The sequence below is a fragment of the Balaenoptera borealis genome (assembly GCF_965194805.1).
Source record: "Balaenoptera borealis genome assembly, chromosome: 17".
Classification (NCBI taxonomy): domain Eukaryota; kingdom Metazoa; phylum Chordata; class Mammalia; order Artiodactyla; family Balaenopteridae; genus Balaenoptera; species Balaenoptera borealis.
The window spans coordinates 64,324,892-64,344,950 of NC_138876.1; positions in this window are offsets into that span (position 1 = coordinate 64,324,892).

Below are 20,059 nucleotides of genomic sequence, written 5' to 3' on the forward strand. Positions count from 1 at the left end.
AATTTTAAATTCACAAAGCCTCACCCTAATTAATGTGGTGCTTTTCTACAGGTATGTTTTTTATTAAGCATTTATTTAATTTACTTACCTTTGCTTCCCTTCTGTAGTGAGCCATGAACTCAATTTTTTTTCTCTAAATGCTAGTGTCTATGGCCTATGGTCAAATAAAGTAAAACATTCTGATAGTAATTCCCAAATCATCCCAAATTGCTACCTCTTTCCACACCACCCAATTACGCTTTATCAGATCAAAAAATTCAAATCTAAGCCCCTGGTGAACATGAGACCTTCCTTCCTCTCACAATATAGAAAAGAGACAAAAGGGAAACATGACCTATCAGAAGGGCACAGAAAGTGAAAAGTTTTGGTGCACGTACCACTTTCATAGAAGGTGTAATTTTGCAATTTTGTAGCAGCTTAAGCACGAAAAAAGACTGACATTTGCACTTTTCAGATAGTTACTTATAACTCTCATGCATTGGTTTTCCTTCCTGGAAGCTGATGGAAGACCCCAAAGTATGTGGTAAAAGAACTATCATTTGTCACATCGGATGAAGAACACGTTTATATACTGCAATTTTAATGTGGTATTGAAAAGTATACTGAGTATCAAATAAAAAAACAGTTAAAAGTAATAACATTACTTGAAACATTTTCAAAGAGAATTTAAGTTGGGAAGAAGGGAATTAAGATGCTAAGAAATGAAGTTAAATGCACTGACTCTTGAATGTTTCTATTATAAACCTTTCCGCACAATATACAAATCAGACACCTAAAGGCTTACATTAAAGAAAATTAGATTTGGTTTTAAGGTTTTAATTCCAAAACTTTCTCCAGGTAAGGAAAAAAAAAAGTTTGTATCCTTTGTCTCAGTGTTTCTATCGGCTTCCAATTTGGTACTGCAGGTCATATTTTTATATAAAATAATTAAACATTCACAATATTAAGTATTAACACTTCAATAATACATTGTGTCATGTCTGATTTAATATCTATGCTGAAAATGTCATTTTCAAGAGTAATCAAACACAATGTTCTGGAATACTCAAAGATGATACTGTTCACTTTTTAATGTGTTGTTGAGAGATCTGTGTGTAGACAGAAGAAAATGTCACAGAATTCATGTAAAAGGGGCACTTTGGTTTGTGGCTAAGGCTGTTACTTGTAAAGCCACAGTCGTTTTTAGCATTACTACTTTCTTGTGGCAGACACTGTTGGTTGCCTAACCCCAAACCAGCCTCCGACCCCCTTTCTTCCAAGCCCATAGCCTCCAGTTTACTGGGGGTGTTCGCCCTCTCACATCCTGTCAAACTGGCATCCTTCGGAGGTGAATGTTGATTGGTCAAAGGCAATCATCACACTCCATCCCTGCTACCAGTAATTGACTTAGCATGGGCTTGCCTTGCAACCTTGGCTACTGACAGAAAGGAAGAAATCTGCTTGGGGGTGAAGAGAGGGTTGGCAAGGGTTTTCTTTTGTGATAGAAACAGATGCAAAAAGAGGAAATGTCCCTTCAGGCACTGATGTATCAGTTTGTGAAATTGAAAGATGCACCTGTTGTTGTGTAAAGAGGGACAAGCCTGAAGACAGACTTATCATCTTGGCTGAGCAGAAAGGCAGATAGTGCCTGAGTTTCCCTGACACTGAACAATCACTGAACACCTAGCCTCCATTTTTCTAGCCATAACAAGCAGTAAATGTATTGTTTAAGCCACACTGACTTGGGAATTCAGTTACTTGCAGCTCAAAGCATTCTAATAGATACATTTCTACAAAGAAGATACCTTCCTCTGGCAATGTCCTGTTTTCTCCATGCTGCTGCTGCTATTATGTTCTGCTCATGTGCATACTTAGGAATTATCTTTAAGTATATTCTTATGTGTTTTTTCTATCCCCATGATTGCAAAATCGGGTATATATTCATCTCTGGGTATTTCACCCACTGTATAGTTTCATGACCCCAAACCTCAATCTCAAACTGAGGCACACTGACTGTTCTATCACCTTATTGTTAGTAAGTCCATCCTCCATTGGAGGATGTAAGAATAGAATTTGTGTTATGTTTCGTGAGGTGGAATCAGTGTAGTACAATGTTTTAAAGAATGTAATTTTAAATTAAGATGCCCGAGTTAGTTTCATGATGTGTCACTAGTCCTTGGACCTTGATTATGCTACTTGGTCTCTACCAGCCCTGGATCCTTTTCCCTTTAAAGAATATAATAACAGTAGCTATCTCACTTTTTCACTTTGTGTATTAAGCTTAGTTAATACATGGAAGCACTTAAAACAGATAAACAGAAAGTACCCAATAAGAGTTAAATATTATTATTGTGAGAACTAAAGTAGAGGATTTATAGTTGCTGTTTTATAAACTCAATGGGCTTTAATCAAAGTATTGAGCAGTATAAGAGTTTAATTTTTAAGTAGAAGATAGAAATAACTGGCCATACACGTGATAAAAACAATCTATAATGTTTCTGGCAGTGCTTAGTGAATTTTCCTCTCACAGCTGATAAAGTATCCAGTTCTGTTTACAGTAGAACACAGTTTCCATTTTTCTCCAAAGCAGCCATTTGTCTCTGCCTCAAGATAGTCACACGTAAGTCTTTCTACTCTAACTACAAGTGTGCAAACAATTATTAAAACCTTATTTTTGAAATGTAACATACATGCATTAAAGTGCAAAAATCTTAAGTGTACAGCTCAATGAAATTTTACAAAGTTAATACACTGTGTGAAAGCCACTCGGATCCAGATAGAGAACATAACCATCTCCTAGAAGTTTCCTTTGTGCCTCCTTCTTGGTGCATTCTCCCCAAAGGTAAATAATATTCTAATTTCTTATCGAAAATTAGTTTTAATCTTTATGTGCATGGAATCATACAGTAGGCAATTTCATTGTCTGGCTTCTTTTGTGTCTTGTTTCTTGCATTAAATATGTCCGCAAGATTCATCCATGTTGTTGTACGTAGCAATACTTTGTTCTTTTATTTATTTTTTATGAGCCTTCTACAATTTTTCTACCTATTCTGTTGTTGAATTTTAATAGTCCTGTTTAGGACTTAATGCTGCTAAGGACATTCCTGTACATGCCTTTTTGTACACATATTCACACCTTTTTTATTGTCTGTATACCTTGGAGTAGAACTTCTGGGTACTAACATATACTTATGTACAATTTAAGTAGGTAAACTGAGTTGTATACCTTTTTCTTATTGAATTGTAAGAATCTTTTGTAAGTGTTGTGAACATGTCCTTTTTAAATGTAAAGTACATTATAAATTTCTTATTCCTTTCATTTTTTTGCCTTTTCACTCTGTTAATCATGTCTCTTGATGAACAGAATGTCCTAATTTTAATGAAGTTCAATTTTTCAGTCTTTTCCTTTATGGTTAGTGATGTGTAAGACCTGTTGGATAAATATTTGCCTATCCCAAAGTCATGAAGAAAAATCTCCTATGTTATCTTCTAGCTTTATTATTTTACATTTTACAGTAAGGTCTTTGATCCATCTGGAATGGGTTTTTATATTATGACAAGGGAGTAATTGAGTTTTTATAGAAAGATTTCAGAGATTATATTAAAAGCCTGCATATCTTATAAGCATCACTATAAAACTCTTTGTGAATTTGTTCTGGAAAAGAGGTACATTTCAGAATTAAGGGGTAGAAAAATGTCTTTGTTCTTTAATCTAGAGTTACGATGCTTTAAACAGATTATTTAGAAATGCAAGTGCTGAGATCCATGTTGATGCCATAACCTAAAAAATCCTTAATCTGTCTCCTGATGTAAAGGAAAGTAATTATTTTAAGCTTCTTTTTAGATGTGCAGAGGACCTATTTTGTCATCCATTTGAAGTTTGACTGATCTGCAATCACTAAATGCAATGATTCATTTTTAAATTATCTACTACCACCAATACTGCTTCTACACATTTGAAAAAAACATGTTCAGTAATTTCTGTGCATGCATCTGTGCCTTTCTTGGTAAAGTTCTCACTGGTTGAAGTTTCTTCCATTCATTCTCTTCTGAATATTCACACTCTAACCATCCTCCACAAAGAAAATCACTGATCCAGTCAACCATTTTCTCTATTTTATTTTCCTCTAAATCTTATCAATTTCTATTATATAAATTATGGCTAGTCTTATATTTTCTTAGCTCTCCAACAATGCTAAAACCTCCTTGAGAAAAGAGATCATGTTTATGTGACCTCTGTATTACTTACAATATATGTTAAATGAACAACTGAATTTGGATTTTTGGTATATTCTTATTGACCAGAAAAGTACACACATGTCCCTGGATGTACAAGCTTGTGGTCAGGAGCACAAGAATCCACAATGCAAACAAAGCTCCACATCATGCTGGAGATGACTTTCACCCAGAGATTTTTCTGAGAGAAATTATCTTATATTGAAACAAACATTTGACGTTTATGTCATAAATGATCTGTAAAACAGACAGGCAATTCAGATTAATTTTAAAATGAAAACTAAGCATGGCATAACTGTTCTCTACAAAATCTCTAGACCCACTACCATTAGTGGTTCTTCAGTGGAAAAGTTTGAGGAGTACAGCCCTATGCCATTTATTGACAAAGTTTATGTGTGTAAACTTTTCTTTTTTAAAAAAGAATGCAATCCACTTCTAAACCATTTATTCTTTTCAATTTATCATTTCTAAATTCATAGGAAAATGATGTTTCCTAAAGTAAAGAGATGTCAAATATTTATTAAAAATATAACTGATTCCACTTATACAGGATACCTAGAATAGTCAAATTCATAGAGTCAGAAAGTACATTGGTAGGTGCCAGGGGCCAGGGCGTGGGGGAGGTCTGGAGGGGGAATGGGGAGCTAGTGTTTAATGGGGACAGAGGGTGAGTTTAGGAAGGTGAAAAATTCTGGAGATGGATGATGGTGAGAGTTGCACAACAATGTGAATGTATTTAGTGCCACTGAACTGTACAGTTAAATATGGTTAAAATAGTATGTTTTATATTATGTGACTTTTACCACAATAAAAAAACATTTTTTAAAAAAGTATATTTCAGAACATTGCTCTACTTGATTGATGTTCTACTATGTCTGTTTTATCTATTGAAGGCTTATATTGCATGTCTCTTTATGAAGATCTGACACATGTGTATTGTTAACATCTGCAGCATTGCAGATTACAGCAGGAGCTGTAGATGCAAAACTGAAAAGAGCTGTTCATTGATATAAAGAACTCCATCCCGGTTGAAATATTATATTTTAATTTCTTTAAATCAGAATATCCACAACAGTAGGCAATGCTAGGAACGTTTTAAATTGAAGAAGTGTCTCTGAAGTACATTCAGGGTGGCATGAGGACTCTGGCTGCAGCTTCATCTTTTGATGATCACTTCTCTTTCTAGATCTGCAGAAGTGCTTCACAATGTGCCTGGGTTAGAGGTTGCCTTTCAGGTTTACTGGGAAGGGCTGTTGAAAGGCAGGCATGATAAAAGGAAAAGTATCTACCCTTTCATCTACAGCATTAATGTCAGAGACAGGCTTTTCATCCTAATAAAAGGAGGATAAAAACTTTCTCAACTACCATTAGCTAACCCATGAAGAAATAGTTGGCAAAAACCCTGCAGCCCACTTTTAATGGCAATTTTAAAGAACCATATTTAACAAAAGTGGAAAAATGAAAATCCCTGATGTTTTTCTGCAAATACACCATCCACAATTAAATGATTTTTATATAATTATAAAATATAAAAATTATATATATGTAAATGTGTAGATAGTAATTGAATGTTAAGCATTATTTCACTAGATAACGAGAGAGATTAAGAAAATTTAATTTTAGGGGGCTTCCCTGGTGGCGCAGTGGTTGAGAATCTGCCTGCCAATGCAGGGGACATGGGTTCGAGCCCTGGTCTGGGAAGATCCCACATGCCGCGGAGCAACTGGGCCCGTGAGCCACAACTACTGAGCCTGCGCGTCTGGAGCCTGTGCTCCGCAACAAGAGAGGCCACGATAGTGAGAGGCCCGCGCACCGCGATGAAGAGGGGCCCCCGCTTGCTGCAGTTAGAGAAGGCCCTCGCACAGAAACGAAGACCCAACACAGCCAAAATAAATAAATAAATAAATTTTAAAAAATAAAATAAAAATAAAGGAATTCCTTTAAAAAAAATTCCAAGGATTAAAAAAAAAAATTAATTTTAGTTAGGTAAGTTGTAAGGAAACACACTGCAAGTATGGGAGAAAATGTGCTACTGTTTACTTGCTATATGTTACCTTTAGGTATTCTGCTAGAATAAGCACAAGAATTAACAGAGATTTTCGAAATGCTTTGGAATTAAAAGAAAATGAAATAACTACCAAATGCTGGTTTTTGTAAATAATAACTTTATAAATAATAAACAGAGCACATGGACAAATAGGAAATATACTTAAATAAACAGTGTTCACAAACAGATCTGAAACATTCATAACCTCAATACTGTGTAACTGCACTGTTCGCAGAAGGTATTCTGGTCCTGTCTTGCTTCATGCTGTTCCCTTAACTGGGGTACTAACTCTTGGCATTTCACTGCCTCCTGAATATTCCTGTCCTTGTGCTCTTTGCCCAAATTCTTCCCCAAATTATAACATCATCTTCAATTGCTGCATGCACCTCTCTGCCCCTTCCTTTCAAGTTTTCATCACAGATCCTAACTCTTTCAAGAAATTGTCCTAATTGTCCTTATATAGAAGTGTTCTAGCTCTACTCTTAGATTTCCATAGACCCTAAAACATGGAAAGAAAACCAAGGTTGAGAGTAAGAACGTGTTTTTTAGACTTGAGAAGACGCTATTCTTAAAGTGGAAGGGTTAATTACACAGATGATCCAGATATTTGGATCTTTTAAAATATAAACTCTTTTGTATAAAAGAAATACATAGCAAACTATATTCAGATGAAGCTTATAACAAGGAGAACTTAATATCATATATACTTTCAAGAGTTTAAGTATAAAAGTGTGACATTTTAGTTATAAAAATGGAAGTGGGTTTTCATTATGTTTTAAACATTCATTGAAAACACACATATTCCAGCTGGTGTTGTATTGAATTACAGTTGACCCTAAACAATAAGTGCCAGTCTACTTATACACAGCTTTTTCCAATAAATAAGTATTACATACCACACAATCGGGGTTGGTTGAATTGTGGATTGGAAGGGCCGACTGGAAAGTTACACAAGGATTTTTGACTGTGTGAAGTGGGGTTGGGGGGCCTTAAGCCCCAGGTTGTTCAAGGGTCAGCTGTATTTGCCTACCAATCTTTCTCTTACCATTGACTTTGACCTTGGCCATGTGACTTGCTTTGCTCAACAGACTCATACTTTTATGAGTAAAAGCTAAGACTTTTGGAGGCATCTTCTTGGAGTTTCTGCCTTCTGTCATGAGGAGAGCATGTCCAGGTGGCCATTGATCCTTTAGTTTAGGTAGGACTAAGCCAATCTAAACCCTGGGATCCAGCTGAGCCCAGAGCCAAGCTGTCAGATCCCTAAACACTCAATAAATATTTCTATAACCCCCAAGATTTTAACGTTGAGTGCTTCACAAAACTATCACAACAAAAGACTGACTGATACATACTTTTATATTTAACATATCAACATTATAACGACCCTGTGAAACACATATTACTGATGTTCAGAAAGATGAAGTGACCTGCGCAGCATTTGATGGTAAATCTTTTCCTCAGAGCTAATGTGCTTACCATGACATCTCTCTCTCTGCCACCACTCCTGCCCCACCCCACTGCTTCTTTCTCTTTCCAGTGCAAGTAAAGAATCTTTAGAAAATGCAAAAATTGGAAGTAGGGAACAAGGAGTTAAGAAGTAGCAAACTAATAGAAAACATGTGTGCCAAGCATTTTGTTTTGAAGTTTCTAAATTTTGTTCATGGCTAAATACCCTCATCTGTGACTTTTAACATTTGAGAACATTTTTGTGAGCCTTGGCAAAATGCTGATTGATGTGTCTTAACAAAATAACAAATACACATAAGTAGTGGTGTCTACATGATCTAACCAATAGGAGTAAATAAGGATGAAATGTTGTATCATGATATTCCATAATTATCTAGAGTGAGAGATTGCTCTTCCTTTGAAAAATCATATCACTTCTCTAAATAATTTCTTGACTTAAAAATTTGCTAGGTAAGTTTCTGTTTCAGTCAACTCCAAGATAATCTTATATTTTAAGAAACAATAATGTTATATATATTTTAAATATCATAGTTTTGTCCATGATAGAAAATCAGCCTTGAAAGACTGTTTCAATCCTGAGTGGGATTCTTGAGTTTGGAAGGAATTGATGGTGGAAAAAAGTATATTCACTTGAATGAAGAAATGAACAATGGGAAGTGTATAGGCTCAAATACAAGGTAAGCCATATTTCTTGATACTGGAAAAGGGAAAGTGAAGTACAAAGCCTTTCTGCCCTCAACAGCATTATATAAAGGAAGTTATGTCCTGAAAAGCAGGGTCATGTTTGTGCCAGGAAGGAAGAAGTAGGTGTGCATGTCTTGAGATGTGAAGAACGGCTGTTGTCCAGATGGCAGGCAGGGCGGCTGAAGAAGGAATCAGAAGAATTCAAGACACGTTTCTCGTTGTGCCAAAGTAGCAGTCTCTCCAAGTTTATTCAAGATTTAATACTTTAAATGTGAGCTGAAACTGTAACTTTAATTATACATTTGGAATATTTGAAAATTAAGATTGCCTGTAGTTACAAGAAGAACACCTGGAAAGGAATATGTAAGAAAAAAACATTACTTCTGCAAATCCCATAAGACGGATTCAATTTCTATTTTAAATTAATAGCTTATCTGTTAGTAACAATTCAGCTCACAGACCATCTATTAATAAGATGAAGCACTGCTCCCACATGTTGAACAAATTGCCTTTGCTTTATCAGACCAGGTTTCCTGTTCCACTTTTGGCTTCTCACAATTTGTTTTAAGTCTGCCCTTGGCCTGCTTTGTTAAACCAAAGGATAGGAACAGAATTAAAGGGATGCAAACACGAAGAAAAATAATTCAAACTTATACAATATACCCTTTCTTTCACTGTTTGCCTTTTTACGATTCTATCCACTATTCCCTTTTTTAATATGTCTTTTAAAAGACAACTTCTTTTTGTGAAGTTCCATTTTACTTTTAATATTAATGTGTTTATATTTTAAACATGCATTTAGTTAAGAATCATTTTGGGGGGAATTTTTTTAGCTATTTAACTAGGTAAAATATATCTTGCTATTGATCTTCAGTTTGTGGCATAACCCTGGCGTCACTGTACTACTGTGGCTGTCTAAGGGAGAATATAATATCCTTAAACAGAAGTAGCTCTGTCTTGGCATTTCATGAATACTCAGTAATTATGACTTACTGATTCATAAGTCTACATGACTTTGGTTGCTTTCCATTGGTAATCAACATCATGAAAATACCTAGAGAGAGTGTCAACAAACCTCTGAAATGTATTTTATTCATTAGTTTAATTTTCACCTACCCATGTGTTTTATTATACAATGGTAAATGCCTTTGGGTGATTATAAAAATGAGTAATTCAAATTATTACTGCCCTAATGATATATTAAAAAGCATATTAAAAGAATTTTCTTTACTTGTGTTTATTGAAAAGTAAAAAAAAATAACCATTCACTATTGTTTATGCATATACATTTACTAAGCCAAATTATTGGCAAATCTTTGTCAATTTTTAAAAATTAAAATTCACTAACTTAAAAGAGTTTTCTGCCAGGAAAATGCCATAATTTGGTCTGTTCTCAAATGTAAGAATCATGTCTTTCATGACTATGAGAAAAGACTGGAAGCCGAAGGTCAGTCTAGGCTTGAGGTTTAACCACTGGAGATAATATCTCAGAAGACAAAAGGGTTCAAGATTTCATTTCATTATTATACTCATTTACTTAACTATGGCAAATTCAAAGGCCATCATGCCTGCTAAGGACAACTAACAGCATTGGTTCCGTACTCTGAGATAATATTTCCACCTATTTTGTCAACTTTACTAAGACTATTTTCTTTTTAGTTCATAGCTATTTCCAGATTACTAGTACAAGAAATAATCTTTTCTTCTGGATGCAAGTCTGATAGAGTCATAGTTTAACTGATGTATAAGAATGAGTTCAAAAGAATGGAGGACTCAGCACACATGGACATTTTCTATACCTTGTCATTTTTTACAGATGAAGTATCCCTTTTCTAAAAGGGGAATACGTTTACAAATAAAATCCAGTCAGTCAACATTGTTTTTATTCTGTGTAAAAGTTGAATGGTTAGAACTCTAACCAGTGCACCTTCCGCTTGATTGAGCTTCTAATGGAATTATTACACTAATTGGATGAAATCTAAGTATTGGTCCTCAAAGCTGCATCAGATGAGGTTCTCAGGCATGCCTTGACAGTGATGGCCTTTTGACGATTATCAAAACCAGACAACTCACCTGTCACAGGTGCTCATAGTATAAAGAGAAGGCAGGGAAACATCACTGGGAAATACAGTTTTTAATGAGATTGATGGTTGAACTGTCTGACTATAAAACTGGAGCCAATGGGTTCCACTTTATTACTCTATCTAGGTGGAAGGTTTTCAGATATATTTTAACTTTTTTTACTGAGCCTAGTTTATGAGGGTAACAATTTCATGAATGTATGAGGATTTCAATTCTTTCCATATAACAAAACCATATTCTTTTTAATTTCTGAGCCCAAAGCATGATAAAGTACATCTACACAGACACTACCTCTCCCAAACTAACTCTCTAACAAACCTTGAAGAAATGAAATGATTCTAGCGGCAAATTCAAAAGATTTTGGAATTTTGGATCTTGGAAAAAGTAGCAAACAATTCTAGTCATGACCCAAAGGAGATAACTTGAGTGAGCTTTTCTCTTCTGGTCAAGACACAAAAAGATGAGGTATTAGAAAAAGCAGTGCTTACTACCACATGTTGGAGCAACATGGTTGGCAAAGCTTGGTGGAATTTGTTTTAAAAAGGAACACTTCCAGTAGATTTTCTACGATTCTATCTCTCCAAGTTCATCGTTTTTTTTTTTCAGGGATCCCATCCATAAGTGTGCACCAGGATTAATAATGTGGAAGCTCAGCTGGATCCTTGTCATGTGTCTTTTTAAAGGATTTAAATACCCATTAGAGTGGTCAGTAAGTCAAGAAGTCATTCACTAAGTTGACAAGGAGCCAATCTTTATAAATAGCAACCCATGATGATTTATGCACAATGGAAGTGAGGAAGCTAAAGATCTCTAAGTGTGGCCTAAAGGAAAAGTAGCAAATGCTGTCCACCACGTGGTTGGCTACAGAGCCTCTTGTTAGTTACATGCTATTAACAAAGTCCTTTCTACCTGTCATTAAAGATGCTTTCTGGTTCAGGGATTGACTGTTTGACCAATGGGTTAGAACACAATAAAACCACACCTATTTGGAAACTTGGTATACAGCAAGTGTGGTATTATAAAGAAGTGGGACTGGATCATTCAATAAATTGCACTGTGAAAAATCATTTTCATTGTGAAAAGATGAAATTCTATACTTATTTCATATCACAAACAAAAAACAGTATCAGTTTTATTAAAGACATGAGGGGGTCTTGAAACTCGTAGAATAAATATAAGTGAAATAGCTTTTTAATACCAGGTGAGGAAAGAATTTCTTAAACGAAATAGAAAAACCACAATACCCAAAAGAAAACTTGATGTATTTAATTACGATAATAACTAATAGCTTTGGTATGATAAAAGAACAATTAAAAAATTTATAAACAAACCACAGATTCAAAGAAGGTAATTGTAACTTATATACCTGACAGATTTGTATTCAGAATAAGCAAAGAAACTCAAAAATTATTAATAAAAACACAAACCACCCAACCAGAGAAAATGACCAAGGAACAGAATTTAAAAATTGAGTGGATAATAAACTTATTAATTTTATTACCTCATTAGTAATGAGGAAAATGCAAATTAAAATAATAAATACCAGTTTTAAACCATCATATTGACAATATTAATATTTGACCAGGATGCAGAAAAAGAGGGACTGTTATACTGACACTATTGGGACTTACTGTATGCCAGAAACTCTGCTGAGCACATACCATTACTGATACAAATTTAAATATGGATAAAGAAATTATAAAACATGCATGGGAATGACATATACCAGCTTAGAATAGAGGTTGCCTATAGGAATGATGTTAGGAGAATGTAATCAGGGAATACAGTTCCAAAGAAGGTTTGTTTGCATCTGTCTGTTACCTTTTAAATTGAAAGAGAGAGACAGAGAGAAGGAAAGACAGAGAGAGAAACAGAGAGAGACAGAGATATGAGTCAAGAGGGTAGCTGGTAGATTGTGTGCTTTCTGCAGCCTCCTCACCTCTGTCCTTTAGCAGTCATAGCCCAGAACTCATGTTCTTAGTATCTCTATAAATGCTCTCAGCAAGTTGAGATAATTATTATTTGACTTAACGTACAATACAACAGAAACTAGGAGATGTTAACTGACTCATAGCTAGCAATTGGGGGGAGCCATAATTAGAACCCAGATCTGATATGTTCCAAACTTTTTTTGGCAAGGTGTTCTGCCAACTAACAGGGAGCCAGGGGACACACTTGTGGGCAACATCTGTGGCACAGCGGAAAGGTGTGGTGTGGAGTCCAGGCAAAGAAGTCCAGTCCAAGCGCTGCCATTTTTGAGCAGCATGAACTCAGAAGGGTCTCAGAAGCTCTCTGAGGCTCTCTGAATCTTAGTTTATCCATCTCTAAAAAAAGATCCACCTATTGCAAAGAGTTGTGAGAGTCAAATGTGATGCTAAATACAATGAACTTTATCAATACTAAGAGATGGACAATGTCCTTTAGAATAAGGAACAATTTCTGATTAGGAATTAGCAATCCCCACATCCCCATGGCCTAGCACAGTGTACGCACTTGCTAGGCATTCAATAAATGCCTGTTGATGGGGATGTTGACTGGTCCACACAGGAACCTAGAAGCCAGCCAGACCTGGCAGCTCTCTATGGAAGTTCCTGTGAATGTGTTACCCTACAAAGGAGTAGAGGATCCCAGGCTGACATATATATGGGTTTGTTATTAATAGTCACTGTAATGGAAAGGAAGTAGAAGCACACTAGGATGTCTTGCAGGGAGCCTCTTAGAGTTCCAGAGAGAGGAGCAAAAACAAGACCAGAAGAATATGCATATCAGGCACTTATTTGCTTTACTTCTTGCCTACTCCTGATTGGAGAAAATGCAGTCCATAAAGTTGTGGGCAGGAAAAAATGACTTAGCTATGAAAAGACGTTTGGTAAAAGATGTCCAGGTTCTGACAGGAAGCAGCTGGTTCACCAGCTATAGTCAGGAGTCCACCTGTACTCTGAGTCAGGGCCCGAGTCAGCTTTTGTGACAAAGGTATCGGCTTAGACAAATATCAAGACCCTCTTTAAGAAAAGGAAAACAAAATTATGAAAGAAAATAATTCAATGTTGCATATTTTCTTTAAAATGAGAAAATAAAGTAGAAGACAGCAAAGTGCAACTTAAAAAAAGCTAACAAACACTAATATCGCAAAATCTAGGAAAACATCATGATGTATTTATCAATTACTACATGAAACCCTTCAATACATAATCTTTTAGCCACTGGATGCATAGTCTTTGATTGTCTCTTCATATGACAGCAATCTTTCAATATTTCCTAAAGATATAATAGAAAAATATTTAGTCTTTCCTCCAGCATGGTTGATCAAAGAAGCCATTTCTAACACAGACAGCTAGCAATAACAACTATATCTAGAAGAGATCCTGAGCTACATAAATCTACCCTGTCTATACTAAACTAGATGGATAACTGCTCAACTCAAGTTCTCCTTACCCAACACTCCCTGGGGCCATTTCAACATCACCCTAGATGATGAACAACCTAGATGTCCATCAACAGATGGATGGATGGAGGAGATGTGGTGCATATACACAACAGAATATTGCTCAGCCATTAGGAAGAATGGAATGATGCCATTTGCGGCAGCATGGGTAGACCTGGAGATTACCATGCTGAGTGGGGTGGGTCCGGCAGAGAAAGACAAGTATCACGTGATGTTGCTTATGTGTGGAATATTAAAAATAAATGATGCAGGTGAACATCACCCTGCAGCAGGTAAGGTGTGATCGAGGTGAGTTCTTAACTCACCAAAATACAAGATTTTGCAAATTTTACAAAAACACAATACCCTGTGAACATATTGCTAGTGACTTTTCTGAGGTACGGCAAAGGCCCGTGCAGATGATGGACCCTGAAGCTTGATCTTCATCCGCTTCAGCTAATCTGCCTCTACTCAGTTTACCCTCCGCCCACTAAGACATGCCAAGGGAGTTCAAAGTCAGGAAGTTGGTAATAAAGGGCTGGGGAGAGGAGGAGCTTCCCTCCCTGTCCTGTGAGTTCCTATTGGCATTGTAATAATCTTAGTTGTCAAGCCTCCCTGAAAACTGGCCAGAATTTCAAGTTTCCTCGCCAGTGGAAATTGTAGAAAAGAACTCCACCTTCCCGCCAAAGCTCATGCTCTTCCACTGTTAAAGAAATTAAACTCCAAATGGCATTTCATTGATGTTTAAAGTAACTTAGCCTGACAGAAACGGCTTTTATTATCTTTGGAGAGAATTTCATTACTCCACAATAATGTATTGGGAAGATGTTTCAACATTGAGACTAGAAAGATCTGACTGGCACTATGAAAGCTCTGTGTTACTAAACTGCACGCTGAAGGGGAGCTATGAATGTAACAGGTGTTACATTCGATTGACTGTTGGGTCACCATTAATATTTCTTTCCATGTGCTACATGGAACCCTGGCAGTTCAAAGAATCATTGCCTGCCTAGGTTACCCTCCTGGAGTGACATAACATATAGGCTGTTTAACCAGAGGGCATATTTGGCATAGAAGAAAACAGGGCTTAATGTGAAATTCAGCTTATTGCCTTTCCATCTAGGCCACGAGGAAGAGGGAACTGGAGGTTCAGATGGGGACAGCTTCAAAAGGCAACTAAAAAAATAAAATAAAAAAACCCTTAAAACCAAACCACAGCCATGCTCACATTAACCTGGCCCTGTGGAGCTCTAATTCCAGTAACACCCTTGGATCGCATCCATACTTCCCAAGGCTCTCTCCCAAGACTGAATGAGTGGAGGAGAGCCTTTTTGCTCAAAAGAGACACTGAAGAACAGATTCAGCAATATGGCAAAGCATATTCCTGTGAACAGAGGAGCCCCGTGAACAGCTATAAAGGGGAGATTAGTTCTTCCTGGTTCACAGGCCTTAGGTTGATAGTTTATCCATGTTATCGAGTCACCAAAATTCACCTTTCCTCAGTAGAGTAGAGCCTCTGAAAAACTCAGTTCTGTATTTAAATATAACAGGTGCAGTTTATGTTACTCTTGTATATTCATGATTCTATATTTCATATGTTTTCTGTAATTCTAATACGTAACATAGTCAGGCAATTCCTTATTTTAAGGACATAAACAGAGAAATTTAATCTCAAAAGCATCTTATCTACCAGGGACAACAGTCTAGGTATGAAGCAAACCATCTGAAATAAACATTTTCCTCATCATTTAAGTTGAAAAATAATTGTTGACACATTTTTGGACAAGGTCATCTAAGACAAAATGTTAACTATTATAATTGGCAATGAAAAGTGAAAAAATAAGGGAAAACTTATATCTGATATCATCCCTTTCTTCTAATCTTTGAGTGGCTAGTCCAAAATAAGTTTATATCAGCCATTAATCCATTATATTTTTGTTATACTTTTAAGATACTGTAAAAAACAAGAAGTAAATAGCAAAAACATGGTCCAACATTGCTTAATCTGTTAATGGTTAAATAATAAAAATTGCATCTGGGCAGTGGAAAAAAGAAATGACGAGCAACAACTACTTTAAGGTCATTAAACTATCTTTTGGCATTCTCTTTCTTCTATGGTTCCATCTTAATTTTAACAATAACTTATTTAGTTTCTTCACAAAAAGGAGGTAATTGAAAAGTGATTTGTTCTCAAAATGTATTGCAGTTTCTTAATACAATTTAGAAACTCTAATTTTTCTTACCTTTTATTTAAATACGGAATAAAATTTAAAATACCAAACACATTCACGTAAAATTGTAGTGAGTTTTCAAAGCTTTCATGCTTATACAAATTCTAGAAAGGTAGACAGATGAAGCATTTAGAGACTAGATAGATTGCTCCCTCTTCTGGTAAGTCAGTATATTTCAAACATAAAATGTTGAACATGTGGCATTTGGTTTAGGGTAGTTTTAATCTTTGAGAGAAATAAATGTTACTATAAACTATTTAAAATAGATTACGATTAATTAGAAGAGTTCCCAAGCTAAGACCTTAGATGATTAGATAGATTTAAAATAGGATCTCTGAGGGCTAAAGTTAAGTTTTTTGTTTTTTGTATTTTTTTGCCTTTGGTAAGTAGTGAAATTTTTTTACCCTAAAAACACTTCAAGTATTCCCTGACCACTACTCTTGTGTATAATTACTATTCAGATTGAAATTTGAGATGTCTGGTAAGCACTGTATTGGGGTGGAGGGAGGAACCCACTGAAGCAGAAATATGCTTTTCGGCTCATTTATAAAGAGGTCCAAAAGAAGGTACTATATGAAGATTCACTTTCCTCTGAGGTTTTGTTTGTTTAATTTTGCCTCTTGCTCAGCAGGGCAGATTAGGGAGTGGGGATCAGGTGACAGAACATGTTACCGTCAAAGGAAAGCAAACCAGGCACTTTGGTACAAATGATGAAAATAAAATTTTGTTATTTTCTTCTTCCTCTGTCTTATTCCACTTGGTCATTACTGAGAGTCATTTATTTATGAATGGATTGTGTCTAAAGTCAATTTGTAAATCATTGATTTGGAATTTGTAAGTTTTTTTTTTTTTTTTTCCAGAGAATCAAGGCTGTCAATGGTTGTTAGTCCCTTTCCTAGTTATTAAAAAGTCTAAAAAACGTGTAATGTAGGAGAAAAGATAAATTATCACTTTACCACCTAGTATAAAGAGGGAAGAGTCATTCAGGGAATACCTTGAGAGACTCCTTTGAAGGAGGAAAAGCTGTAGCCCCGAGGATTTAGTTTGCAAGGAAGCACCAGATTGGAAGTGTGCTGTATGCTGAGAAATAAGGAAACTGAGAGAATAATAAAAGAAAGCCCAGACAGCACGGCAGAAGACCAGAACCTTGGGGAAAGGTGATCAAAGTGCCCATCCCAGAGTCAGCAGAATGAAGAACTTCTGAGAAAGCGAAGTCTTATTTTGTAAAACCCCGTTGTCTTCTCCAATCTTGTTCTAAAGTAATGAGAAGCCTGGCGCCCTCTAGAGGACCATTCTTGAAATTTGTTAAGAGTTTTGCGTTTGGGGAATTATTTAGTTTTCAAGGTTTGTTTGGGGAGTGGGGAAGATGTTTGTGGCCTGGTGTGGCCCGTGGCCAGTGATACTAGACAACCACGGAGAAGGAGGAGGAGAAGGGGGAGGGGGAGGAGAAGAGGGAGGGGGAGGAGAAAGAGACAGGGCAGAAGAGCGAGGCGAAAGGGGAAGGGAGGAAAGACAAGAAGAAAGGAATATGAATTTCAAATATATATATGTGTTTGCGTGTATGTATGCGTATATATACATATGTATGTCTTTAGCCATTATTTTCAAATGTCAAATATAAAACTGTGGTAAAGAAAACACTCAATTGAATACTTGAGAGTAAAATTAGCTCACAAATGAACCGTTCACAGTGTACCTACTCTGTCAATACATTTTTTTTTTCCTAATGAAACGAAGAAAACCGTCAAAATTAAATAAACATTCTACAAAGAAACAGTTTTAAAGTTGGTAAAAATATATCACACTTCTAAGATTTTAAGGAAAAGTTTGAAAATTGTAAACACAGTAACTGGAGTATTAAAAAGAAACTCATTAAAAGAATAAAGTTCTGGTTGAAAATTACAGAATAGCACAGATGATAACGCTGTCAGGAGCCATGCACTGCTGGAGAAAATTTAATATTACAATTGTAAGCGAGGTTATTATACCATGTTGGAGAGAAGCACCAGTGGTATAATTTCTATGTTTCTTTTATAGTGTTTTGTTAAATATTTGATATTATTGTTAATTTTTGATTCCATAAAAACTAAACATCAGAATTAAAATATTAAATGGTATGACAAAGGTTTTTATGCATTTAAAAAGTTCAGTTTCCTCTAAATCTGTAATGATGTGCACTAGATTTCATTAAAGTGAATAGAATTATCTGGTTTATCAACAAATTAAAGTTACTTTAAAAGTTTCCTTGCTGACCTAGAGCTTTCATAATGTTTGTCTTTGGAGATAGTTAGATTATATATATATATATAAATAACTTGTACTTATTTGGAGGCTATTAAATAGATATGCTGCTTGGACTTAAAAATTCTTATGAATTTAATATTGGAGATTGGTATATTAATTAATTTGAAATAAAGATGGAATGCACTAGCCAACTTTTGAAGAAAGAATTAATTGAAAATTAAAAGATGACCTTGAGAGCAAAGTTGAATTACCAAACATTTGAATCTAGTGAAGGCGTTCATGCACATGGTTTTTGGAGAGAAGAATAATTATTATGGCTTTTTCAATTGAACAGTAGCTGAAGAGTCTTTCACTGAATAGTGCAGTTACAGCAAAAGTAATGAAACTAAGTATGTATTATAGAGGTGATTTCAGACTCCTTTTTTTTTTTTAATTTTTTTTTTTTAATTAATTTATTTATTTTTGGCTGTGTTGGGTCTTCGTTTCTGTGCAAGGGCTTCCTCCAACTGTGGCGAGCAGGGGCCACTCTTCATCGCGTAGACTCCTTTCTTTATGTGAATGAAATCTTAAATTATCAGAGGCATGGAAAATGCAAAGATTTCATGAAATTTTATTAATGAAGTTAATAAATATTTAAAAATACCATAACATTGTTATACTAAATATTTTACATTTATTATAGCACAATGGTAAGTAACTTATTTTGTTGAAATTTCATATTTAAAACTTGAATTTATTTTTGTCTTATCTATTGTTTTTAAATCATCTTCTGATATAGTCTGCAGAGGATTGAGATACCACTTGGATATAGAATCTTTTATTGTTTTGTCCTTGTTACAACCTGATATCTGTTTCCTATCAAATACTGAAGGTAATGTTTTCAGGTTATTTTTGAGAACTAGAGACTTAATGGTTGCCTTGACATATGGTGTAATTTTAGATAGGAAAAAAGCATTTTTTATTTTACTTATCAAAAGCCTGTTTGTATGACAAACACTTCTTTTGAAATGGCAAGCATTTCTAACATCATATCAAGAGTTAGTTTGATGCTACATTTTAAAATAAAGTTCAGCTTATTTACAGGAATATCAATCATGCTTCCTTATGTCTCTCATTCAACAGTCAATAACTTTTCTTGGCACAATATTCTTACTTCAATTAAGGTTATTTCCATCTTTCTCTTATTACATACAAATTACTCACTGATTTGTTACTATTTGTCTTAACACTTTCCTATTTCTTCTGACTGTCTTTATTCTTTTCATTCCAAGTGTTTTATTATAAATATGTTCAACAATCATTAGGTTACTTAATTTTGTCTCCCAGTGTATTCAACTCAAGAACTTTTATGGATAGAAAGGCATAATTTCATTATAAATTATTTTCCTTTTATTTCTCATTGCTGTTATAATGAGAATATCACATTTATTTTTTAATCATTAAATTTTCAAGTTACTCTTGAACGATATGGGATACTCACTGGCAATAAAAGGAAACAAGCTATCAATTCACACAAAAACATGGTAAAAAAATAAGTCTTCATTAAGTTCTGATCAAAACCTTCCCTCATTTTATATAGTAATCACATCCCTGGAAAATTCAGTGTATACTAAAAAGGTACAAGAATATTCTGTGTTTTACTAAAAAGAAAGGTTCTAGTTCAGA